The 26,499-nt window shown below is 39.1% G+C and overlaps 1 pseudogene across 1 annotated transcript; it reads right to left on the bottom strand.

The window, feature by feature from the left end:
* Window positions 1–8,422: 8,422 nt before the first annotated feature.
* LOC149216978 (putative apyrase 7 pseudogene) lies at window positions 8,423–13,758 on the bottom strand (annotated as a pseudogene). The gene is made up of 2 exons (XR_016250115.1): window positions 12,026–13,758; window positions 8,423–8,908 (listed from the first exon to the last, which is right to left on the bottom strand). The product of XR_016250115.1 is annotated as a putative apyrase 7 pseudogene (transcript).
* Window positions 13,759–26,499: the final 12,741 nt, after the last annotated feature.

Raw genomic sequence — 26,499 nt, 5'->3', positions numbered from 1 at the left:
ACTGCTTCATGATTTCCTCTGCTTTCCCCTTCAGGTATAACCTATCTTGTATTTCTTGCTTGAAGCATATCAAAGTTTGTGTAGGAGGTGAATTTGAGTTGACTAAGTCTCGTACAAGAGCCCACCGCCATGTTAAGGGTTGGTCGCTCCATACTGACTTCTTTTAGTATCAACTTCTATGCATCATTCAGTTGTTATATTTGAAAGAAGGCTTCTCGTACAAGAGCCCACCACCATGTTATGGGTTGGTCACTCCATACGGACTTCTATTAGCATCAACTTATGTGCATCATCCAATTGTTACATTTGAAAGAAGACTTCTAGGCTTTGTAATGAAGCATCCATCACTTATATTTTAGGATTAAAAGCTTGATATATAGTTCATATATCAGTGATGTTATTGTCCCATAATACCATAAGACTGAAAGATTCATATCTGGTTGGAATTTCGATGATAATGACGGCCTCACATTCTGCTAGACTCCACATTTTCTGAAAGGCCGGGAACATATTTTTCATTTTAGATGCAATTGTTGGTTGTCAAATATGTCTTATACATTATTTTTATTGGACTTCATGCCTGTAGAGATATTTACTCTTGGCTACTTCCCCAGCCATGATAGAGAAAAGGAGCCCAAACACTTGTGAAGCTTCTTCCTCTGCATAGGTGGTGTGTCAAAATGGGTTCTCTTTTTGGCAGACATTTGAGTAACGGTCTTCCGCCAATATAAGATTCTGGTATGCAAGTATAATTTCAACATAGAATTGCCTACATGAACTTAGACCTGAATATTGCATGAGAATAGAGACTTCAAAGCTAGTTCTTCAAGCGCATGTAATGTAGATTCATTTAGAAAAAGGATGCGTGAAGACAATTGTAATGTTGAAGACAGACTTTGATCACCATATTGAGGAACTAACATTGTGCCCGAGCCCTACTGGCTTGAGAGTTTTGACAGGGTTTGTGTTCGACTAATATAGTCAACGAAGGTGAGTATTGAATAGGTTCTGATTGGACCACAAAACCATGATGAGTCTCAATGATTCCTCAGCAAGGCATCAACCAAAACAAAGCAGGAATTACACAAGCCTTTCGGGATGCTCTCTAAAGAAGCATGAAACTTCTCATTGTGTTCAGCAACATTTCTATTGAAGGTCAAGTTGGCTCATGTAAAGCAAGGGAAGTTTTGCATCTTCCACAACTTCACATTGTCAAAGACAATCGTATTCTCTTGTCCAATGTAAGAAGAGAGAACACTTACAATGCAATATATTCATAAAAACATACTAAGAAATGATAGTTATCAAGATAGAATCTGAATTCAAATGTGGATACCGTACAATACAGAAAACAATTGGCCCACAAAACTACAGTTCAGAAAATTTTAGGAGTACTCAGTATACATATTATTAAAGCAAAAACATGCACTTCTTCAAATTTATTGAAAAAAATAGGCATGTGGATAGTCCAGACTAATTTTATCAAAAATTTTAATGATTGTATAACATAAACCCCTACAAAAATGCTCAAAGGTCCGTTGAGCCTTCTGATGCAATCCCTTCAAGAAATGTATTTCCTTATGATACACTATAAACTGTACGAAACCCAACAAAAACTAGAGTAGCAGGTCTTCTCTAAAGAACATTAGATTTATTATTGAGATTATTACAAGTTTGATTTAAAAAAGTTGATAGCCATCACACTATTTTCTTGTGCTTGGTGGGCGTATGTATTTGTTTGCGTGTGTTGTGATTCTACTTTTGATAATGCAAATGATGTAACCTATTCTAGGTGTTCTGGAAGTAAGAAGGATATGCACAGACATTAGGTACACCCTTTCAAGTTGAAAAATAAAAAATAAATAAGCACATATCAAACAGAGAATATATGACTAAATACCTAGTGGAAGCTACTTATTTAGTATGTTGGCTCGGTTGGCATGCTTCATTTGAATGTAACTTTGTTTATGAAGGTCTAAGCAGGCCTTTAAGGTGCAGGCAACAGTGTCCCAACTACAAATGCAGTCTCCTCGAGACTTCACACATGAACAAAATAGACAAACCTCTCTAGGCATCAGCAGCAGCATAGTCTTCTGAAATCTCCCATGGCTAGCTCCTAAAACGTCGTTAAACCATGCACTGAATCATTGTAAACGCTCACTGTATCTTAAAAAATTATTATTACTTGTAAAATTTGTCATTGAAAACAGAATTTTTGTGCGACAGGATAAACAAATTAGTGCAGCACGGACAATCAAGTGAGGATCCGCAGGTTGTTAAAAGGCGAGCCCGTTCGAAAATGCACCTCCCCTTTGAACTTTCTCATTAAATAATTTTAGGTCGAGGGGACCCATGTGAAGGCTTCATAGCAGCACGGATTAAGAGCATATGGATGCTGGTTATATGGATCTTTCAATTTTTGTAACATGTCAAAGGCTGTACTTGAATGGAGTGGTGTTCATTTTTTATGAAATGAAATAAAGTGCGAGGTTGAACTGCAGGGAAAATGGACACCATTTTTTCCAATAGAATTAATTTAGATTTATTTTAAATATAAATCTAACATGAGTTTAGAGGGATTTAATTTATTTAACAAATATTATTTTAATGTTTTGTGTGGTTATTTTTTTTATTTTTGTTTTTGTAAAGTTTTATTTTTTATTTTATTTTGGTGGATATGAGCAAAATTTCAACTTTGATGATGGAGGGACACCCTTACACATCATACTCGATCGGTTTAATGAGACAAGTAAGAAACTTGCAAACTAATGACACTAAGTTAAAAGACAGGAGAATGGAAAAAAGGGATGCATGGAAGGTGTTGAGTATGAAATGATATAGCCACAAAGACAGGAGAATGGAAAAAAGGGATGCATGGAAGGTGTTGAGTATGAAATGATATAGCCACTCTATTTTAATTTATTTAGGCTTATTATTCTTAATGAGGTTGGACAAGTCCCTATATGGTTACACTTCACTAGAAGGAGGATATAACCACAAAAATGAAATAATGCAACAAGTATAAGTTCCAAGCATCATGATTCATTTCCAACTTCAACCCACAATCTTTACATCCCAATATACTAAATGAAAAATATTCTTATGAATAAATGACTAATGTACCTCATGCGTGTTGAGTCTCCATCATTGGATGAGTACACTTATTTCAAAAAATGACCTGAGCATATGAGAAAGATGCATCACAAGAGTTGTGTATGTGGATAATGTCAATTATTATTTCTATAATGTGAATCATGGAGGGATGATGATTATTATCTCATGATGCCCATGGCTTCTTTCAGCCTGCCCTTCACCAGGTATCACCGCGGGGACTCCCAAATGAATGGCAGAACGAAGATGCAATACACGGCCGAGGGGATCGAACCCGCGACGTACATATATCTCCAGTTGCTGGAAAAGTAGGACAGAGCCGGCAGCACTGCTATGCCGAGAGAAAAGAAGTAGAAAGTCGACATGCCAACCGGTGCTCTCTTGGACGGTCCGACGGCTTCCGTCGCCAAGACGAACGACGACAACCCCAGGCCACCATTGCTAATTCCCGTCAATAGACGGAGAATTAAATAAACCCAGAAATTCGGCGACATTGCCGTCAAGAAACCAAAAAATGGCATTGCAGATGCAGACCAACTTCAGGACACCCTCACGCCCCAGCGAAGAATCCGATAGATGCCCAGATATCCCTGCACCTGTATCACAAAATAAATCAGAAGCTGAAAGAAAATCTTAATGGCGATCAGCCGTCAGATATAAAAGCGCACAGGGGCTGAAAATATCAATTACCGAGCAAACACCCGACAAAGAACGCAGACTGCAAAAACCCAACTTTGTATTTCTGGCCGCAGACGAGATCCCATCCGCAGACCGTCGAAACCCCGGGGCCTCCGTCCCAGTCCCATGAGGCCGGGTCCATGGAGCATATAGATCCCGTCGGGCTGCAGGATTCGAACCTTGGCTTCACGGAAAGGAAATCCTCTGGAGTTTTCCCTCCATTGCAATGCCAATGGGGTTCATAGTCGGCGAAAATCATGACCATCGTAGGAAAGGCCTCCAGTGTCCGTGCGAGGCTCGACAGCAAGAAATGCTTAATCTGCCACCGCCCGAACAATAACTCAGAAGACACAGAGGCCATTGGGTTGGGAGACAAAAGGACAGTGTGAGGATCAACGACCAAACTTCCTTCAATCGTCTAACACCACAAATCTACGGTCAACAATAAGACACGGCATCGGCTGGGGCAATTCATTTCAAAGGGAAATGCCTTACGGCGTAATGAATTGAATTTTGTATCCCAAACTCGGTCAACAATAAGACACGGCATCGGCTGGGGCAATTCATTTCAAAGGGAAACGCCTTACGGCGTAATGAATTGAATTTTGTATCCCAAACTGTTTTCGAAATTATATCCATATGGATTAACTGTTAATAGTTGTTGTGAAGATCTATGATAAACACTTCACTGTTTTTGTGGAGATCTATGATAAAGATCTATGATAAACACTTCACTGTTTTTGTGGAGATCTATGATAAACACTTGCACTAGTGGATCACTTTGAAGAATACCTGCAACCAGGGCAAAGCCATGTCCAAATGAGTTGGTCAGCTAGCCAAATAATGCTAGAACATAAATTATAAACTAATGAATATATTCTCTATTCTCAAGAATCCTCTGCTTTTTATATTCGGATCATATAGATAATGAGATCAACATATATGAATCAGAATAAGTGATTAATAAACCAACACAAATCCACAATACAACGAAAGTCACCTTCCTGATCTTAAAATGACCTTGCATTCTGCCACCAACCAGCATTTTCTATTAATTAATTTAACAAGAGTTCTCTCTTGTTTATTTAAACTGCATGACTCCATTCCATTAGGCCTGCACAAAATTTAATTTGAATATTATTAAATGCAGGCCTGCTAATGGTGATGGAGTAGTTGATGGCCACCATTTCCAAATCTTATATTAAGTCGTAGAGATGGAAATCGTGCTATAAATATATATATATATATATATATATATATATATATATATATATATATATATATATAGTTAGTCACATTAGCAATTATAATTCAATGGTGCTGGCTTGGGCATTGATTTTGAGAATATCATCATTCAAATTCAAAATTCAAGTAAGCAACCTGCCTACTACTGCCTACTCTTTCCGAATCAAAAAGGGAAGTTATTGGTTTTTTCTCATTTCAAGGATAATCTGTGTTATGAACTCACAAAGAGTTTATTATAGATAATAGAATTTTTCGTCCAATTTCTGTGTTGCAGGGTTTTTTTCTTTTCTTTTCTTAGTGCTGTTCCCTGCAATTGGAAGTTATATTGAGTGGTAGATTCATCGTAACTGCTATGTATTAATCATGGATAGGGATCATTATGAATAATATGTACATGTGCATGGGAAATGATAAGCTCTTGCTGCTTGCTCTATTAATGATGAAGGGAAAGCGTGAACTTTCACAGGAAGTCCTCAATTTTTGGAATATTTGATGGCGTCTAAGCTGGCGGTAGAGGATAACTTTGACTTTCTCCATCCATGGCACTGAAATTCTATCTTCGCACAGATTTTCCTAAAGCTAGAATCTCATCAGAAAGCCTTTTCAACCTTAAATTTCTGATAAAACTTTAATGCTCTTAAACTGTTTAGGTGTGCGTATTATATGACTTGGAATTCTGAAACTGAGTCTAACTTGAGAGATTTTGAACCAGAACTCCTTGATGTGTCAGTCTTAATTATTCAAAATCATTGAAATTGGTACATCCAGGAATTTTACGAAGTAAAGATGGAATTGTACCACTAAGTAAGATAAAACAAGATGGATTTCTGCGACGAATTAATAGATCAAAACATCATAATGAGAGTCCATGAACTCATGGGTATCTTAACGTAGATAAAACTGAGTGAATGAGGAAACTTGCAGGCATAAAGTAGAAACCTGAGCTTAGAGAAGCCAAAAAGCACAGTAGATTTTGGAATAGAAATAAGCTTTCCTATTTTGGGTATTCTAAGATATCTGTTTTTGTATTTGAAAAATCAGGTGACGTGGCAAATTTATCTCGACACCAGACTTGTGACTGAATTTTGATAATGTTGGTCTGTGATGAACAATTGAAAGGCTACAGTCCTTAATGTGAATAACCTATGCAAAATTATCTTTAACTACTTCAATATAAATGAGTTCCATGGCCTTACAAGAAGGAAAAGTGTCTGATACCAACTTGACAACTTCTGATAAAAACAGCATACATGATACAGTACAGAAAATCATACAAAATATTAAGAGTTCAAAAAGAGAATTTGTTGGTGGAAGTACTCTGGTAGAGGATCTCGATGCTGAAGGTGCACTCAAATATCATAGAAGGAAAAGCAACCGAAAAAATCCCAAGTACTTTCAGAAAAGAAAACTTGTTGCTGGAAAGAGAAAATCTACATCTTCAAGATCATTCAAAATATACCAGGGATTTACCGATGAAAACCATCCTGCAGCTCTGAATTCCTTCCATGAGTTTACACTGCCTGTAGATGAAGATGATTTTTCATTGATTAGTTCTCCCGCTAATACTTGCAAAGAAGAAAGCTTCGAACTTGTTTTAGATGACAATGGGGCTTATACTATAGACCCTTACATTGGGCCTTATGATCATAAAACTTTAAGGGAGGAAAATCTGCAAAACAACATCGACATACAAAGAAATGTTGAAGAGTTTGGGGGTTGTCAAACAATTTCAAGAAATGGATGCAGACTTCCTTGGTCCTGGTCTGGAAGGCGAAATGGTAGAGGTAAAAAATTGAAGGGCATCAGAGGGAAGAGGTTTTCATGTGGTGTGCTGGTTGCCAATAGGAGAAAATCACTCTCTGATTCTGCTAGTACTCTGCACTATCAAGAACCTATTCAATTTGAATATGTTACAGATTTTTCTTCCTCGGATTGCTCCTATTCAAAGGATGAAACCCCATTGGTCAGATCCCCCCCCACACGAATGTTTTAACCTTGGACTCGCCTCTGGACGATTATGGTGATTCTCCCCATGTAAACAACAGACGTTTCAGTGAGCTAGATCTCCATCCTCTCATCAAAACTCATCACAGGACCAGAAAGTCAGGGATTAGTGAATATGAGACAGAGGAGGAATCCTTACAGATGAGGACTAACGAAAACATGTTAGTGAATAGAAGCTTGAGTCAAAAGTACAGTCCCAAGTCTTTCGAGGAACTGGTTGGGCAGAGCATTATTGCTCAAGCTCTTTCCAGTGCAATTAACAAAGATAAGATTGCACCCTTTTATCTTTTTCATGGGCCCAGAGGTACAGGGAAGACATCTGCTGCAAGAATATTTGGTTTTTCTTTGAATTGCATGGCTGATTGCAATGCAAAGCCCTGTGGAAATTGCAACAGGGGAAAGAATAAGAATAAAGAATAAGAAAGCTTTCGCCAACAGAGAACGAGAATGCCGAGGAGCCATGAAATGAGTGACCACAAAGTAGAGCGATCAAGTGAAGAACTGGTGTGAACTGGTGTGAATATTCGGCTCACTGTGTACCATGGGTTTTCTGTCACCTTCTTCACCGCCGAATGGATGGACGGCTCTCCTCACCACACCCTGCCATCTTCGTCAAGGGACATGATCCGCTTCATAGAGCTCCCTGATGTTCAGATCGAAGGGGATCGAGGCGCCTCAGATTGCTGTCCTCTCTCATCCATCCACAGACGCTTGGCCTCTCTTCGGTGACGCTTGGTTTCTAAAAAGGCCGATGATCTAATGGTTGGAGTTTATTCCATCGTCTAACAATCGATCTAAGGGCCCATAACCAGACACCGCGGCACGGAGGGGAGTTCCTCTCAGAGGGAACGCCTTACGGCGTAATTACGGTATTCCAACCACTATTTTCTGCCATTTTGGCTCCGAAAAATGACATTTCCTAAATTTAAGATCAATTTTCTTTCCTGATTAAAAAATTGAATGATATAAATCAAGTACATTGTTGTAATAATTATTTGCCATTGGTATAAATTTAAATAGTCTAAAAGGTTTGGAGACTAATTGAATCCTATGAACTTGGAGTTTGACTATTAAAGATAACACATGAATGAACTACCAATGAACTGTGTTCAGAATCTTCCTTTTAACCTCTGAAAAGTAAAGAAACTTTACACTGCCAGGAAACAACACGGGTCCCAAGAGATTTCGAAATTTCCAAAAAGAATAAAATGATAACTCTATAATATGACATTTGGCTGTCAGCGACCTGAAGTTGAAAAAAAAATGTTATTTAAAATGCATTTATGTTACAAATATCCATCAAAGACGCTAAGCGAGATGAATATGCTAACATTACAGATAAAATTAACAAGATCCAACCATCCGCCAAAATGTAGAGAGACCAAAAATACAATTCGCAATATTTTAGTATATATTTCAGTTGTGCTGTAGGGATCTCCCCTCAATACATAAAGAACCAGCCCAGAGATGCTGCATAAAGCTACACTCGCTTAACAAGTTGATATTCCAGATTCTCCTGTAATGTACACTTTTGAGAAAAGCACAGCCTTTCTCTAAAATCTATATACAGCTTCTAGCCATCACAACTTGACGACATGGCTCTCTAAAACTGATAAACTGAGATCTTCTCTTGATTGTGATCGTCGACTCTGCAACCGCATTTGACCTCTGTGAGGCGTCCACAAGGGTCCAGTATCAGTTTGTATTTGCCCCAAATTGCTTGGAAAACACAATCCAACTGACACAGTTGACTGGTGCTTGAGAGAATCAGCATGTTGCACACTTCCACCCGCAAGGCTTTGCGCAAGTCCAAATGGTTGCTGACACCCTGAATTTGAAGGGCTAAGTGGTATCTTTGCTCTTCCATCCCCTGAAAATAATGAAGAAAAATAATTCCAGTTACATTACAGAATATGATGCTTGGGAAAACACAGACAGAAATCATATACAATTTGCAACATCATGATTCATAACTGTTTTAATTTCATTTCAAGGAAGAATAAACAACATTATTAGAATTACATGACAAATGAATTTGGAAGGTTTCCTGTGATGAGATCAATAAAGTAGATACAAAATCCTTCTTGTAAAGTAAAACTAAACAATAGAAATCTTAATGGCGACCACATGAATTTCTATCCCATCCAATCAGGATTAGTAGACTGAGCATGTTATTAAAAGAAGCAAAGCTTCTCCCCCGAACCACTTATAGGGAAGGCAGTTTCACAACACATGAGACAGAATAAAATGGGGGAAACTAGTTGAAGGATCAAAGCACCAAAGACAATAGAAACAGATCTACAAACTGTAGTCCTGGACTTAAATTTCAGTTCAATGATAATACATGAGAAGAGTAGAACATGCAGCCTACCTCCTACAATGGATGTCAGCCCATCCCCTAGAATTGCCTTATTTGATCCTTTTTTAGTTTTTTATAGTAGCTTCAACCACACCAGTTAGCAATTCTGGAAATGAGTTCAAACAACTTTAGGAAAATGGAAAAGAAGAGATGAAATTCCTCATTGTAAATAAATGTCAGTTGCATCAGAACCAAGCCCATAAAAAAAGAAATCCAATCAGATCCAAAACGTATCCATGTTTACAGTATGTGTAAACAAAGCTAAAGCTTTTGGAGAGATGCAAAAGTGGTGAACTTCTATTCGATCCTTGCTAATTCTGTCCATGATATGAACAACTTCCCCATATAACTCCGTTTGTCAAGAATAACTTAGAGCAATGCCTTTGGAGAAAAAAGGAAATGATAAGCAAATAATGAGCATGTAAGAGGTTGGGGAAAGTTAAGCCTAGATCACACGGGAAACACATTCAACTTGAGTTTGTCACCATGTTGATGGTTATCCCCTGGATTAACTACCTACGAAGGTGCACTGTCTTCGATATCTCTTGCATGTAAAATTTTCCCTCAATTTCCAGGATCGAAGAAGTATGCATTGTATTAAATTATAACCAAAATTGGAATCAAACTATTCTAATGTTAAAAACTTCTTCTGAATGTCACTCATCAGAAAAGGAATGCATTGCCATGGATCAGTGGCCAATGAAGAGGAGCATAAAAAAAATAGTGACAAGCATGATCTGCAATGTTACAATTGATGTTATAGCTCAGATCTTTTTGACACATTTCACAAGCAGGGAACAAGGAAAGAATCCTGAGCATATGACCAGAAACAAGGGTCAACTAAGATGCCCTAAGGCACATGCCAAGAAACGTGTTGGTGTGAAAACAGAACTAGAGAGGACACTCCTTTGTGACCAGATGCTGAAAAGAGTCATGGCTATGCAGGTTAGCCCAGTAGCAAATTTAGGCACTATGGATCTGGTCTTGAATAGAAAAAACGAAATAACTAATTGCTAGATTCCTGTTTGCATATTAAATACAAGGGGTGAAAAACATATCATTAATAATTTCTCAGTACTACAAGGTACCTCCAGGGAAATACACTTGCTGTTTCTTCAATTTGGTCGCTTCTTTAACATAGTTACGACACATACTAATGACCACACAACATTTCAAATTCAAGTTAGCCTCTTTTCCTAAATGACTATCTCGTCCGTAGAAAAGATCAGCTCTATAAACTCTATTATAAGGTTTATTAAGGAACACACACATGGTATGACTTCTACATTTGAGAAATATATGTGTTTTATAATTAAACAAGCTTTGGGAAGTATCCTGTGTACAGTGTTAAATCTTTTATATTTGCTTTAAGGAAGGCATGCTTTTTGAAATTCATGGAATCTCCAAATGTTTCATTGTCCACTTTGACTGTTTGACATAATCCAACAACGTCAACGATATCATGTAGAATGTCATCGAGTATCCCATTCTTCATATCCACAGTTCTTGACTCACGCAAATGGTGCATCAAAGGCACTTGGTTTCATCCTTGTGAACAAAGCATCCAGGAAGGGAGGCACCTCAGCTCACTTGGAATCCCAGAAACCTGATTATGAGGAAACATTAGATGCAGCCACAATGCCACATTATAATATACCCATTTTCCACACAATACTGCCATAGGTGTTCCCAATCATCTGAAACACTTCATAGACTTTAAACCTGTTCTGCATTTAATTGTGTAGTAATCACAAAAATGAAAAATGTGGAACAGCAATAGCCAAACATATCAAGAGCCCATGAGCTTTTAGTCTTGAACAGCTCATGACCTGAGGATGCCTCTTCTGTGGTTTTACCCTTGTTGAGATTAGTGGAACATGAGAAAATTAATTGACATCCTCAACGGGAGTGAGCTGACTTTATTCCACATACTACAGGTTCACATGTACAGATCCTTTGTTGTGTGTTATTTTTTCATGGAACAAATCATCATCATGAGTATAGTTACAGAAATTATAAACTATTGCTAATACTCAGCTGAGCACTAGTCCAAACTAATCGTATTAATCTTCTCAAAACCTTTGGCAAACCAAAGACAACCAAGCATGGCACTCAAGCAACAAACACTTGTAAATTCAATAAGAAACTTAAGTGAAAATTTTATGCAAAAACAGGGGAATCAACATTTCTGTAACCACGGAGGTTAAAAACTTGACATAAGCATAAGATGCAGCGAAGAGTAATAAATGCATAGCCTCTGAAAGAAAAGAGAATTAAAAGGCAACATAAACACAAACATATAGAGGCAGATTGTCAAGTGAGTGAAGGAAAAGAAAAATGATCAATTAAGATTATTCAATTGGTAAAATAAGTTTTTTCTGAGTTAAGGATTCTGTGATGTGAATAACTTTGATTAATTTTTTTTGGATCCATCACACTGAGTTTTTTGAGTTGATATTTGGAGGCTTCGAGCCAGCAAGTGTTTTTTGAGTCCTGATGGTGAGCCACTCTGGCTGGATCAAAATGTCAACTCAAAAAACTCACTGTGATGGATCTGGAAGAATTTAATCAAAATGGCAAAAAAACTGTTGAAGATGAATAATTTAAAGTTTCAGTTACAGAGCTTACCAGAACGACTTGGAGAAATTCCATTACCGATGGAACAATGCAGCACCTAAAGTCCAAGTAATGCTACCAGACCCCACAACTACTTGTTGCTCCTTCAATTGCAAACCATCTCTCAGGAGTGATACTATATATGGAGCACGAAAACAATATTGTTCTATAAAAGGCTGTGGAACAACACTCCGCTCAGCATCTTGCCAAGTTTTAGTGCAGAACTCCCGACCCTTCTCTAGAACATCATTAAATGAAGCAGCAACAGATAGATTAAAAAACTTGAACACAACAAAGAAACCTGACATAGCATAGAATTGCCCTTGAGATTGTTGCTGCTGATCACTGATAGCACAAGGATGTTGTTTGCAGTCTGTCCCTGCCCCCGAATGTGACCATTCAGAGGCATTTATGGTTGATTTCGCTAGAGCTTCACATTCTTCCCAGTTGGGCTCACCAATCAACTCAAGCCCTACTCGAGATTCTTCTTTACTTATGTCTCTTCCACCAACCAGAGGACTTCCATTCTGGAGTAAGAAAGAACACTGAGAACATGAGTATTGCTGTCTATAACCAGCATGTATGCAAGGATGATTGAGATGCAACTGACCACCAGAGAATTTCCCACTGTCAGTTTTTAAATTTTTTCTGAGTAGAAGTACAACGGACTTTTCAAAGGCATCATTTAGGCCATAACCTGTAAGAGAATATGCATTTAGATGGCGTTCCATTGTTCCAATGGTCAGATTCAAGCCATATTTAGATTCAAATGTCACCTGTAATGAGGAACCCCCTAAGTCAAGTGCACCAAACGTCTCCAGAATCGGCATATTCTGCAATCTACCCATCATATAATTAAGAGCTACCCATCCATAGTAAGCCTCTTCTACCCCAGTAATTATCCTAACCCAGTTTCTTCGACACATAAATGGAGATTCTTCTAGAATTGACCATGCCTTGTCCAGGATCCATTCTGAATCTGAACTTGGCATCCTGCGAAGCCCTGCTGTGGCCAAAAGGAAAAGAGGGCTATTTTTATGAGCATGAGCCGGTATTTTCTTTTCAGCCCACTGGAGCAGTGGTTCCATGGCTGACCTCAACCCTGATTCATTGTGTAAAAGTTTATCAAAACCAGGTTCAGTTTCCATGCGATGATAAGCTCGACCATTCTGTTGCCTTGACTTGCCATCAGTACCTTCAGGAAATGGGCGCAGCACCATTGGAAGACTCCCTTGATGCTTGCCATCATTCCGCACCCACTCATACACATAAACTCGGGTACCAGTGCTCCCACAGTCCAAAACTATAGAAAAATGTGATGCCTCTGTACTCCGATAAGATTTTAAGCAACCAAATCCCGCAATGATCAGAATTAAAAGCATTAAGAGAAGTAAAAACCCAACAGCCACCTTTAACCAGCATTGTTTTCTCAATGGTGTTGAAGGTAGGCCCTTCTCCTTTGAAAAGCTAGTGCCTCCTCCTGTGCCCTCCCTTATCGATGAAGGTTTTGTTCGAAGAATACCAGCACCGCTCAAGGCTAAATCCCCTTCTTCAGAACCAACCTTGCGGTATGTTGAGAAGTCTTGGAGAGACGATGAAAGCCGCAGGCCACCTGTCTTTCCATAACCTGCCCATGCAGACCTGAAGGGTGAAGCTAAGGGCGGCAATGCAGAAGATGAAACAGAAGAGCCAGAAGCTGATGAAGATGCAGAGAAATGACTCGCCGATGATCTAATGGTTGGAGTTTATTTCATCGTCTAACAATCGATCTAAGGGTCCATAACGAGACACTGCGGCACGGAGGGGAGTTCCTCTCAGAGGGAACGCCTTACGGCGTAAAAATAATTAAATCATTACTTATATATTTAATCTATATTTCAATACCAAATTTCTTTATGAAGTGTAAATATATATTTGGTTAATATACAATGGTCAAAGAAGCAATAAAATTGAAACGAATGTCATATCCCAAAAGAAACGTCCCCAAAATAAACATCTCACCCTGGTATGATACTAAAACAACATGTAAACTCCACATGATATATTATGCTTCCAAAGTTTTATTGACAATATGTGTATGTAAGTGAGAATAAACCTCGGCTAATTATCAATTTCTCTGAACAGTAAAATAAAATTTAAGTTATTTCTTGTATATTTAATCTATATTTGAATACCAAATTTCTATACCAAGTGTAAATATATATTTGGTTGATAACACAATGGGGAAAGACGCAATAAAATTGAAACCAACCACATATTCCAAAAGAAACATCCTAAAATAAACAACCTATGAGATACTAAGACTACATGTAAACCCCACATGATATATTATGCTTCTAGCAGTGAAAAAACTCTGAAATTTTAGTTTCAACTATTTTGCTATTATTAAATAAGTAAATTTCTGCCCATCAAGTTAAAAAGGTAGCTTTTTAATTAGTTATATTTATTTTAATCTCAACCATTAAAAATGGTATTAATAAATGCTTAAATTTCTGTCCAACAAATTAATAAAGTAGATTTTTAATTAGCTTTATTATGCTTCTCTGTGCCATATTAGAATTTTACTATCACATTATTAATTCCTTTCTTTCTTTGGAAATGAGAATCATTGGAATTAAAAAAAAAGAAATCATGGTTGGATCGGTTGCAGGTTTTGTTGCTAAGGTAGATTTTTAATTAGCTTTATTATCCTTCTCTGTGCCATATTAGAATTTTACTATCACATTATTAATTCCTTTCTTTCTTTGGAAATGAGAATCAATGGAATTAAAAAAATGAAATCATTGTTGGATCGGTTGTGGGTTTTGTTGCTATTAATGGTTTCGGCTGCACAAAATTCACATGTATATGTTGCCAATAATGATTTTGGGAAAATATAATTCATATCTATTGAAATTCTACACAACCTCGCGGGCCAACCCATTGTTTGACTACGGAATGTAAAAAATAGAGTGAAGCTGCAAACAAAAGAAAAACTCATCAAAAAATCTTTAGAGTCACTTAACCTTAAATAGATTCATCACGCTATAAAACCCTGAGTCTCATATCCTTGGAAGTACTTGAAGTGGAGCAATCGAATTTCATGGGATGATATTCCCAAATTTTAGGCTAGTATTTTTGTATTTTATACCAATAAAAATATATATATATATATATATATATATATATATATATATATATATATATATATATATATATATATATTCGAAATTCACACAATAAAATAAACATTAATTCATATATATATATATTCGAAATTCACAAAATAAAGTAAACAAACCTATTTTAATCTCATCATGTCTCATTCATTTTTCTACTAAGGGTTCATCATATCTCATTCTCCTCCATCTATAAATCCAATATTAAAAACAACAATTCTTTATACGTGTCACACCAACGTTCACATACACATAATTTTTTTTTTACTATATACCGCATTTAAAGAACTTGCTATATAACACATGATTTTCCAACCTTTATGTATACACGTATGTTTAATTATTACCATACGCATGCCACGTATTTACAGCTGATTAGCCTATGTTTTGATTACTGTTGTAACCCCGGTTTATATAAGCTATGTGGCTATATATTACACTGTCATACGGGTTTTGTGTACGCATTGACTTCATGTAGAAGCCAGCTATTAGACCACCAGTTCTACAGTGAATATTAATGTGGCATCGGGCTTTGGCGGTCCTACCGCAGCCCTTGCAGGTGCCGACTCACTCTTGCCTTAATGACTTCAGTCCTTAACGAGGCAGGTGGCAAGGTTTGGCTCCTTTGGCCATGTGACATCTCGGTCACAGTGATCTCGGCCTTTACGCTTTGTATTCCCGCCTTGCATAGACGGTCAGGATCTCAGCCTTGGATCAAAGGGCTGAGATGCACTCAAGGGTTTAAGTCCTTACAAAACCTCATCCGAACGTTCTCAGGGTTTATTCATTCGTTCGGCCTTTCCGGCTCCGTCTCGACGTTCATCCTCTGGTTCAACCCCACCCGCGCTACCTTCTTCACCTGCAATTGCTCCGAAAGCTGTGAAGTGCCTGACACTAATCCAGCACAGGTATATGGGACCTCGACTCTTAAATCTATTGCATATATTTATAGTTCTGATTATCTGTAACGATCTCTTATGGTTTGTTTTCTCTTTGCTTACAGGGCGCGCAGTTGGGCTATCCGAACCCCTCTGGTGGTGCCAAGGCGGTTATACATGCTGGTTCCACCCTCTCGGCGGCCACAGGTATGCCCTCAGATTCTTATTTTCTTTGCCTCTGTCCACAAGAGCTCGCGGACCATCGATTTGAGTTGTTTAAAATTATGATTGTGCAGACCGCTGTTCGAATGAGGGTCTCTTCGCATCGATTGCCGAGGTATTCTCCACAGAGAACCCTCACAATTTGCACTTAGGTTTTTTTTTTGTGTTCTGGTCAAGTCCATGACCCGTCCTATTGAGATGTTATCCACGGCGGAACTCTCCTGAGTTCTGTTGTATGTATTTAAGGACTTATTTTGTTTGTAATACAGCCCCTTGCGGCATACTCAGATTTTTGGTTTACCATATCTGATCTTGGACATGTGACTTCGGATCTGGCCGTAACGCGCAGATCTGGCTAACGGGTTCAGGTTCTGTTTGAGGTTTCCCCATTATTTAATGTATGAACAATTCTATTCTTCCAAGATTTCGCCATTCGGGTTTTGTTCTTTTGTGTTTTATATATGGAACCCTTGCAATTTATGCATGGACTACGACTCTATCTGAGCCTTCAGGGCAATTTACGTTTTGCACCTTATATGAATATAATCTGTGTATTTAACCATGCTATAATAGTGCATGAAGTTTATGTTTTTATTACTGGTTTCGCTCGCCTCCACGACGACAACCTCATGGATTATCTCAGGTTATGATGACTGCTTCGAATCATTCGTTCTGTATTCTCTATACGACTGACGTGTTTTCCAAGCTTGTTCAGTATGTACAATATGCATTTGGATGGTTATAAGAAAAGATATTATACTTTCCCCTTTCTTATGAGAATGTCGAAGTAAATGCATGCCTGATTCTCCTCTTTGAAGTAACATGTACAGGATTACTTGAATATACATATTCATAACTTGTTTCATTTATCGCTCTAAATGAACTGGGTTCTCTGATATTGAGTCCGTGAGTACTGTAACTTAATAATGTGGTTTGATGGGATACAATATGATTCCCGTTCTCTGTTTTGCATAGTTTACAGAATAGACTCTGTTTATCTGAAGTAGTTTATTTGTTTCTTTATATATCACAATCATTTATTCTAAATAACTGTAGCCGTCGACGAGTTAGCATCCAACTGCCGTCGGTGCTCTCTACCCAAACTCAGAGGTTCTAACCTCGTTCCTGTCGACACATTCAAGTATCTGCTTGATTATTTATCAAGGTGTTCAATACTATTTATTCCACTGTTAGTTTTTTTTTCTATTGTTAAACAGTGACTTGGTCTTTCGCACGAGGTTATATCATGACCGTTATTCAATAACCAGTTTTTGATTAACCTCCCCTTGTTCCAATATACAGTCTTTAACTATATACATTTATGTAGCTTTAACTACAGTGCGACTAGTTCAGACCATGTCTATTGAATGACAATCTGTCCCTTAACTTAAAACTACATCTGTGCAGTTATATTATTATTATGACAGTAACTAGGAAAATGAACTTAGTTCCTGTTTGACTACTGTAAATTCACAGTATTTTCATATTCAATCAGAGACTCTGCAGTTTGAAACCGTACCTGGTTCACCAGAGTCAGGAATGGGCTCTCAAACAAGTCACCTGTGCTTTGATTTTGCTCTTCCACCCAGCCATGAGATCCATCTCTCACACGGAATTCTCCCCCCGAGCCATCTTGCAGGCCTCAAGCCCTTAACAAGATTTGTGCACTTTGTGCTTGGTTATCTAGTCCTAACCAGACTTAACCAGTTCTTCTTTTCTTTTTTTTTCTTTTTCCTCTTCTTGGGAAAGGTCTCTTCTGTCTGTCCCCACAACACAGAACTTCCTCCCTACAGCCAGGACTTTTCCTATTTGGGAGGGTAGTTTCCATCAGTTATTATAACTGATCTCTTTCTTTTAAATCCACCTCCTAGAGGCTGCCAGCATTTCAAGAAAATATTTAAATTACTTTTAATAAAATTGTTTGTCACAGTTTTGTTTTTAAAACATAAACAACAACTGTCTTACTGTCTTTTACCACAGTACATTTTCACATTTACATAGTCTGGGGTCATTACATCTCCCCCTCCTGTGATTGGACATCGTCCCGATGTCTGTCTCCCTTAAACAAATTCGGGTAAGCTTCTCTAAGGAGTTCCTCATCCTCCCAAGTGGTCTCTTTAGGCCCATAGTGCTGCCACTGCACTTTAGCTTGGAAAATAACCCGTTTCCGCAGCCGCACTTCTCTCCGGTTGAGAATGGTCAGTGGTTTGACCAGAACCTCGCCTTCCGGCTCGACCTGCAATCAGCAACAGATTTAGTTATTTTCTTATTTAGGAACAAAGCTTATCTAGAATGACCAGATTAATTCTTACCCGAACATTCTGCCATTGAATCACATGTTTAGGATCGTAGACGTATTGTTTTAACACGGAAACGTGAAAAACATTATGGATCCTAATATGGCTTGGTAGAGCGAGTTGATAAGCTACCGGCCCCACCCTTGCCAAGATTTGAAAAGGTCCAAAATAGCGAGGTGCAAGTTTGGCACACCCGCTCCACTGCAAAGTACTCCTTCTGGGTTGAATTCTAACAAACACATGGTCCCCAACCTGGAATTCTTTGAACCTTCTCTTTCGATCAGAAAAACTTTTCTGTCTGTCCTGAGCGGCTTTTAAGTTGGTACGCACTTTTTTTACCGTGTCTTCCATTTCCTTGAGCATTTCAGGACCAATTCGTAACCTATCCTTAGGTCCACTCCAACTTGAGGGTTTGCGGCACTTCCGCCCATACAACACCTCAAAAGGAATCAGCTGTGTTGAGGAATGATACCCATTGTTATATGCAAACTCGACCAGGTGGAGGTATTCCTCCCATTGAGTTGGTTTCATCATAACACATGCTCTCAGCATGTCCTCCACTACTTGATTCACTCGTTCCGTCTGGCCATCAGTCTGGGGATGATAAGCTGTGCTAAAGTTCAGCTGTGTTCCCAGTTCAGCAAACAATGTCCTCCAAAAGGTTGATGTGAACTTAACATCACGATCAGAGATAATTACCTTCGGAAGTCCATGCAATTTGAACACATTTTGCATGAAAATATGAGCAATTTGCACAGCCTTATACGTTGATTGCACAGGTATGAAGTGTGCTGCCTTACTTAACTTATCCACTACCACCATAATGGAATCATTATTTTTCTTCGTTCGAGGCAATCCGGTTATAAAGTCCATGGAAATAGTCTCCCATTTCCATTCCGGAATGGGTAAGGGTTGTAGCAGCCCTGCTGGATGCAGATGCTCTGCCTTAATCTGTTGACATTCTAGACATCGTGCTAGATACTCGGCTACCTCCTTCTTCATTTTTGGCCAGTAATATTCTTTTCGAAGTGCGGTAACCATTTTCTGGTACCCTGGGTGCCCGGTGTAATGGATGATATGAAATTCGTCCAGAATCAGCTTCTTAAGACTATCTTCATTGGGTACATACAACTTTTTATTAAAATACAGCATTCCGGCATCATCTAGCTCATACCCCTGTTGTATTTCCTTACCAGAAAGTTGCTGTACTTGCTGTTTAATTTGTTGGTAAACAGCATCTTGATCAGCCGCTGTTTTTATCCTTTCAAGTAGGGTACTCCACCATTTACTAACCGAAATCTTGCACACGCATTGTACCTTTCGACTCAATGCATCCGCTACTCGGTTCTCCTTCCCCTTTAAATGCTTAATTTCAAAATCAAACCCGCTTAAGAAGTCGGCCCAACGAGCTTGTCTCGCATTTAAAGTGGGTTGGCTGAAATAGTTTGTTAAGCTGTGGTGATCTGTTAACAGCAGAAATTTTCTTCCCAAAAGGTAGTGTCGCCACATTTTCAGGGCATGAATAACAGCTGCCAGCTCCAAGTCGTAAGCAGAATATTTCTGCTCATGTCCCTTCAGTTTCCTTGATTCATATGCAATTACTCTTCCTTCTTGCATCAGCACTCCTCCCACACCTTCTTTACTTGCATCAGTACAGACCACGTAATCCTTATTAGGATCAGCTATGCTTAATATGGGCGCGGTGGTGAGTAAGTGCTTGAGCTGTTCAAAGCTCTGCTGACATTCTGAGGTCCACTTAAATACCTTTCCCTTCTTTTGTAAGGAGGTGATAGGGTATGCTACCCTTGAAAAGCCTTCCATAAATCTTCTGTAATAACCTGCTAGCCCCATAAAGGACCTAATATCTGCCACGTCCTTTGGTATGGGCCACTCCATTATAGTTCTGATTTTCTCAGGGTCAACTGCAATTCCTTCCTTTGTGATTACATGGCCTAAGTATTGTATTTCCTCCTTAAAGAAATCACACTTACTAAACTTCGCATATAATTGATGTTCTCGCAAAGTTTGCAACACCAATCTGAGGTGTTCTTCATGCTCCTTCCTTGATCGGGAGTAAATCAGAATGTCATCTATGAATATCAACACAAATTTATCTAAGAACCTGTGAAACACACTGTTCATCAAACACATGAAGGTAGCAGGTGCATTGGTCAGACCAAAAGGTAGCACCACGAATTCATAATGGCCAAACCGCGTTCTGAAAGCTGTCTTAGCGATATCCTCTTCTTTAATTCTGATCTGATGATATCCAGATCGCAGATCGATCTTAGAGAATACCGTTGCCCCCTTCACTTGGTCAAAAAGTTCATCTATCCTAGGCAAAGGATATTTATTTTTAATCATGAGCTTATTCAGCTGACGATAATCAATGCACATCCGAAAAGTTCCATCTTTCTTTTTGACAAATAACACTGGGGCTCCCCAGGGTGATACACTGGGACGGATGTAATTTTTATCTAGCAGCTCCTACAGTTGCATTTTTAATTCTGTTAGTTCTGGTACACTCATTCGGTATGGTGCCCGTGACACGGGTGCTGCCCCCGGAATTAATTCAATGGTGAAGTCCACATCTCTTTTAGGTGGTAATCCCGGTACTTCCTCGGGAAAAACATCTACAAATTCTTGTACCACCGGAATGTTACCCAGCGTAGCAGTTTTTTCTTTCTGATTTGCGTAACCCACCTGCATAGCGTAAATTTGACATTTCTTTCTAATGCATTTAGCTAACTGAGATGTTGTAATGGGTCGAATCTGTACGGGATGCTTGATTCCTTGTAACTCCTGCTGCTCTCCACGGTCATCCTTATAGTAAATGGTTTTTGTCTTGCAATTTACTAAGGACCAGTGCTTCTCCAGCCAATCCATCCCGATCAGGATGTCATATGAACCCAAAGGTAGTATGTTCAAGTCTGCCACTATTGGCTACCCTGCTATGGTTAGAGAGCAGTTATTTATCTTGGCCAAGGCCCGTCTCTTGGCTCCTGTAGCTAATTGTACCAACCATGGATTCCTGAATTTTTCAGATTGTAACTTACACTATTCTACTATCTTTGGGCTAACATAACTTAAGGTAGCTCCTGGATCTATAAGAACAGCTATAGAAAGGTTTGAAATTTTACCTTCAAATTCAACCATGGTCGGCTGGTATTCCGCTTGGCGGTCGTCCAAAGCTGCATTAATTCTGGGTACATTACATGCCACGTCCCCAACGGTCGAAGCTTAATGAATTTGGGATATCTGGTCTGTCCCCTTTCGCTGTGGGCAGTTTTTAACATAGTGAGGTCCTCCACAGCCCCAGCATTGAACTGGGGGTCTGGTCATCCCTTCGCCTTCTGGTCTAACAGGCTGCTCACTTGCTCTAGATTCACTTATTGGCCTAGATCGGGGCGCATTCTTTGCAACATATCTACTGCTCAATCCTTTACCAGCTCCCTTACTTCCATTGCTGCGACCTCCCTTGCTGCTCCCAACCATCCGACTACCCTTTTTTTCATTCCATCTTTTGTTTGAAGTATCCCCCTTCTGTTTATTCTGCTGGTAGCAGATCCTTGCTTTACGAATAGCCTCATCCATGGTCCTAGGATTGTCAAACTCAATCCTCTCTCTTATATACGAAGGTAAGCTGCTCACAAACCTTTGTACCTTGGCCTTTTCCTCTTTGATATAAGGTACATAACGTAACAGAGAGGTAAAGCGATTAATGAACTCGTCCATAGTCTGCTGTCCCAATCTTAAATCATGGAATTCTCTTGCCTTTTCATCGTAGAAGCGTTCAGTCAAGTGCCTTTCTTTGAAGTATTTCTGAAACTTCTCCCAGGTAATGGTCCGTTCGCTTACCCCCTTGACAATCTTGATTTCCTCCCACCACAAGGTTGCCTTACCTTGTAACTGGAAGATAGCTAATCTCGCCTTCAAGTTAGGATCATACTCGTACAACTGAAAATATTTATTCATATTTATTAACCAAGCTTCAGCTGCTTCCTCCTGTTCGCCATCAAAATGTGGGGGTTTAATTTTTCGAAATTCTCCCTGCAACTCCATTCTCTGACGTTTTGAAGTTTGCTGCTCTGGTACATTGTCAGAATGATCCTCTTTTCCTTCTGAATTTTCAGGTTCAATCTGGTAGTTTGTTCTTCTGTCATCCTCTGCTGTTCCGCGCTGGGGTTAGATAGAGGTGGATTTTGCCTGTCCGACAAACTCTTCAGAATCCTTTCTTGTTCAACTGTCAAACGCGCGTTGTCTTCTCGCAACCGTGCCATCTCATTTTTCAACTCTTGAACAGTTTCCAGTATTGCAAGATTGGTACTTCGTGTTTCCTCACCCAACTGTACCCACAGCTCTGGGTTCTCTCGAGGGTTACTGCCGGTTCCTTGCATTTCGTTTCCTTTCTGGTTTAACGGTTAGCTGTTGTAATTCTGTGTTTCACCCCTAAATAGACAGAACGGCGGTTAAGTAAATTATTAACTTACATACATATGCATGGTGTATGCTACTGCACAGTGAAACATGTTTTGCTTGAGGCCACAGTGTTGAAACTGGGCTCTGATACCAATTTGTCACACCAACGTTCACATACACATAATTTTTTTTATACTATATACCTCATTTAAAGAACTTGCTATATAACACATGATTTTCCAACCTTTATGTATACACGTATGTTTAATTATTACCATACGCATGCCACGTATTTACAACTGATTAGCCTATGTTTTGATTACTGTTGTAACCCCGGTTTATATAAGCTACGTGGCTATATATTACACTGTCATACGGGTTTTGTGTACGCATTGACTTCATGTAGAAGCCAGCTATTAGACCACCAGTTCTACAGTGAATATTAATGTGGCATCGGGCTTTGGCGGTCCTGCCGCAGCCCTTGCAGGTGCCGACTCACTCTTGCCTTAATGACTTCAGTCCTTAACGAGGCAGGTGGCAAGGTTTGGCTCCTTTGGCCATGTGACATCTCGGTCACAGTGATCTCGGCCTTTACGCTTTGTATTCCCGCCTTGCATAGACGGTCAGGATCTCACCCTTGGATCAAAGGGCTGAGATGCACTCAAGGGTTTAAGTCCTTACAAAACCTCATCCGAACATTCTCGGGGTTTATTCATTCGTTCGGCCTTTCCGGCTCCGTCTCGACGTTCATCCTCTGGTTCAACCCCACCCGCGCTACCTTCTTCACCTGCAATTGCTCCGAAAGCTGTGAAGTGCCTGACACTAATCCAGCACAGGTATATGGGACCTCGACTCTTAAATCTATTGCATATATTTACAGTTCTGATTATCTGTAACGATCTCTTATGGTTTGTTTTCTCTTTGCTTACAGGGCGCGCAGTTGGGCTATCCGAACCCCTCTGGTGGTGCCAAGGCGGTTATACATGCTGGTTCCACCCTCTCGGCGGCCACAGGTATGCCCTCAGATTCTTATTTGCTTTGCCCCTGTCCACAAGAGCTCGCGGACCATCGATTTGAGTTGTTTAAAATTATGATTGTGCAGACCGCTGTTCGAATGAGGGTCTCTTCGCATCGATTGCCGAGGTATTCTCCACAGAGAACCCTCACAATTTGCACTTAGGTTTTCTTTTGTGTTCTGGTCAAGTCCATGACCCGTCCTATTGAGATGTTATCCACGGCGGAACTCTCCTGAGTTCTGTTGTATGTATTTAAGGACTTATTTTGTTTGTAATGCAGCCCCTTGCGGCATACTCAGATTTTTGGTTTACCATATCTGATCTTGGACATGTGACTTCGGATCTGGCCGTAACGCGCAGATCTGGCTAACGGGTTCAGGTTCTGTTTGAGGTTTCCCCGTTATTTAATGTATGAACAGTTCTATTCTTCCAAGATTTCGCCATTCGGGTTTTGTTCTTTTGTGTTTTATATATGGAACCCTTGCAATTTATGCATGGACTACGACTCTATCTGAGCCTTCAGGGCAATTTACGTTTTGCACCTTATATGAATATAATCTGTGTATTTAACCATGCTAGAACAGTGCATGAAGTTTATGTTTTTATTACTGGTTTCGCTCGCCTCCACGATGGCAACCTCATGGATTATCTCAGGTTATGATGACTGCTTCGAATCATTCGTTCTGTATTCTCTATACGACTGACGTGTTTGCCAAGCTTGTTCAGTATGTACAATATGCATTTGGATGGTTATAAGAAAAGATATTATACTTTCCCCTTTCTTATGAGAATGTCGAAGTAAATGCATGCCTGATTCTCCTCTTTGAAGTAACATGTACAGGATTACTTGAATATACATATTCATAACTCGTTTCATTTATCGCTCTAAATGAACTGGGTTCTCTGATATTGAGTCCGTGAGTACTGTAACTTAATAATGTGGTTTGATGGAATACAATATGATTCCCGTTCTCTGTTTTGCATAGTTTACATAATAGACTCTGCTTATCTGAAGTAGTTTATTTGTTTCTTTATATATCACAGTCATTTATTCTAAATAACTGTAGCCGTCGACGAGTTAGCATCCAACTGCCGTCGGTGCTCTCTACCCAGACTCAGAGGTTCTAACCTCGTTCCTGTCGACACATTCAAGTATCTGCTTGATTATTTATCAAGGTGTTCAATACTATTTATTCCACTGTTAGTTTTTTTTTCTATTGTTAAACAGTGACTTGGTCTTTCGGACGAGGTTATATCATGACCATTATTCAATAACCAGTTTTTGATTAACCTCCCCTTGTGCCAATATACAGTCTTTAACTATATACATTTATGTAGCTTTAACTACAGTGCGACTAGTTCAGACCATGTCTATTGAATGACAATCTGTCCCTTAACTTAAAACTACATCTGTGCAGTTATATTATTATTATGACAGTAACTAGGAAAATGAACTTAGTTCCTGTTTGACTACTGTAAATTCACAGTATTTTCATATTCAATCAGAGACTCTGCAGTTTGAAACCGTACCTAGTTCACCAGAGTCAGGAATGGGCTCTCAAACAAGTCACCTGTGCTTTGATTTTTCTCTTCCACCCAGCCATGAGATCCATCTCTCACACGGAATTCTCCCCCCTAGCCATCTTGCAGGCCTCAAGCCCTCAACAAGATTTGTGCACTTTGTGCTTGGTTATCTGGTCCTAACCAGACTTAACCAGTTCTTCTTTTCTTTTTTTTTTCTTTTTCCTCTTCTTGGGAAAGGTCTCTTCTGTCTGTCCCCACAGCACAGAACTTCCTCCCTACAGCCAGGGCTTTTCCTGTTTGGGAGGGTAGTTTCCATCAGTTATTATAACTGATCTCTTTCTTTTAAATCCACCTCCTAGAGGCTGCCAGCATTTCAAGAAAATATTTAAATTACTTTTCATAAAATAGTTTGTCATAGTTTTGTTTTTAAAACATAAACAACAACTGTCTCACTGTCTTTTACCACAGTACATTTTCACATTTACATAGTCTGGGTTCATCATATCTCATTCTCCTCCATCTATAAATCCAATATTAAAAACAACAATTCTTTATACGGAATTGAATACCTGAGAAATTTTCACAAATATCTTTGAATCGAAAAACTTATAATTTTCCATTAAAAATTGAAAATGAAAGAGTAATTCTGCTGATATTGAAGTTAAATGAAAACGGTCAATTGTATTGACCGGACCGCGTGAAGATAGAAATATGGCCATAACTCTCGCTACGATCACTGCTTTTCTGGTATTTTTGACCGACTATAAAAGTACTTTTTACGGAGTATAAAAGATTTCAGTTTAAATTAAAGCCTGAACATTCCAGATTTGCACTGACGTGCGTGGATAGATGACGTGGACCACTTCAAATTCAACCCTGTACATTCCAGATTTGCACCGACGTGGATAGATGACGTGGATGTGAATTCTAGAGTTTGTTTTTATTATAAACGTTGTGAAGAGAATTTCTTGA

This window comes from Pinus tabuliformis, chromosome 1_1, assembly GCF_031772625.1.
Source record: "Pinus tabuliformis cultivar Carrire ecotype Pingquan chromosome 1_1, CPIR1, whole genome shotgun sequence".
Lineage (NCBI taxonomy): Eukaryota > Viridiplantae > Streptophyta > Pinopsida > Pinales > Pinaceae > Pinus > Pinus tabuliformis.
The sequence above is the reverse complement of the archived record's forward strand: the minus strand, read 5'-3'. Positions and strand labels throughout refer to the sequence as shown.